Below are 1,755 nucleotides of genomic sequence, written 5' to 3'. Positions count from 1 at the left end.
AGACACTGCCAAGCGCACACAAAAAGAATGAGGAGGAGGAGCAGGAGACAGTGAGAAATCCTTTGCATAAATGATGATGGCATGATGAGAACTTTTAATCATTATTATCACATATTTATACGCTTATATGAGCATGTTTTATGTACTCGCAGAGCAGAGCAGCCCCAGCAGAGGAGGCAAATCTGGAGCAGCATGGATCCACTTTGCAGCTGGAGCTGGAGCTGGAGCCGGGGGTTCGGTTCGGGTAATCCTTTGAGGCGTGCTTCATATGAAAGCAAAAAGCCACAAATGGCAGCGCAAAACAATCGACAAGTGGAAGGAGCAGCCCCATGGCCTCTTGTTATCGCTCCTCGTCGTACTTCTTCCTATTATTGTGGAGAGCACTTTTCCGCCTGCTAAACACCCGGCACACCGCCCACCCCCCTCTTGATGGGTTTCCGATTCGAGTGAGGCCACGCCCCGACACGGGCTGGGCTAACTGGCAGCCGGCAAGCGGCAACCCAACCACTTGCACTTTTCCAAGCCCCGAAAGCCGCCGCAACAAGGGTTGCTCCTCTCTCTCTTGCTCTCACTAGCCTTGTCTCTTTCTCATATTTGCTGCTGCGAGTGTGTGTGCGAGTGCGTGTGTGTGTGGGTCTAGTTCTTATACAATAGATTGGGTGGGGGTGTACTCACACACAGTCATAGAAAAGGCCAACAGGCCATACACAGACACTCGCACTCGCACTCCCTCCATCCTTTGCTGCCTCTTCTAAGCTCATAGCCTTACATAACCGATTCGTAGCAATTTTCGCATTTACTTTGAGTAAATAAGTCATCATTGTCGTCGATTGTAGATTGTCGTCATCAACGACTACGACGACGACGACGACGACGACGAGGACAACTAATTTGCGGTCATAATAAAAGTTAATCTACTGACTCCTTGGCTGTGTGCGCTCTTTGGCTTAGTTTTTCTTTCTTTCTCTATTTTTGTTAGCTGATGATTGTCGTTGGGCTGGGGTTGGTGCTGCCTGCAACAAATTGCGCGAACAAATTCAAAAGAGCTATGGGAAATGGTATGCCAAATATACAAACAAAATTCTATTAAATTTCACTTTTAAATGCAGTAAAAATTAAATAAAATATTAACAAAAATTGGGATGCACTTTTGGCATTCAACAATATTTGAGATTCATGTGGAAACAGATCTAAATTTATTATTGATTAAACAGCAATTAATCAGTAATCCTTTTGAGGTTTTGCTCCAAAATTTGTTCTCAAATAAAGGAAAAAAATGGCAACCTCCAAAGATCAAAAGCTACAGCCATGGGCATGGGCTTAGCAGCCCACTTGCCCCACTGTGGTGGTGCCAACAAATCTAATAAGACTCGACACACACACACATAGAGAGGATGAGGGAGGGAGCCAGAGGTAGTCACAGTTCAAGGCAGAGGCACGGGCAACGGGCAAAGGCAACAAAACAAGAAAATTAAATTTTTATTGTTTTCACACAAATAAAATCAAATAAAAAGCGCACAACAATAACGAGCACACACACACATAGAGAGAGAGAGAGAGAGAGAGCAACAGAGAGCGAGAGAGAGAGAGAGAAGTACACTGAGTACATAAGGAGGCAGGCAGGCGGCTGGCAGGCAGCATCACGTGCCACACCACACGGATGAGGCAGAGGACGACGACGACTGGGCAGGAGACGCGGACCAACCACCGCCGAGCAACCCCTGTGCTGTGCTCCTGCGAGATGCTGCTGCTGCT

Source organism: Drosophila subobscura, chromosome J, assembly GCF_008121235.1.
Source record: "Drosophila subobscura isolate 14011-0131.10 chromosome J, UCBerk_Dsub_1.0, whole genome shotgun sequence".
NCBI lineage: Eukaryota > Metazoa > Arthropoda > Insecta > Diptera > Drosophilidae > Drosophila > Drosophila subobscura.
Note: the sequence above shows the minus strand (reverse complement) of the source record.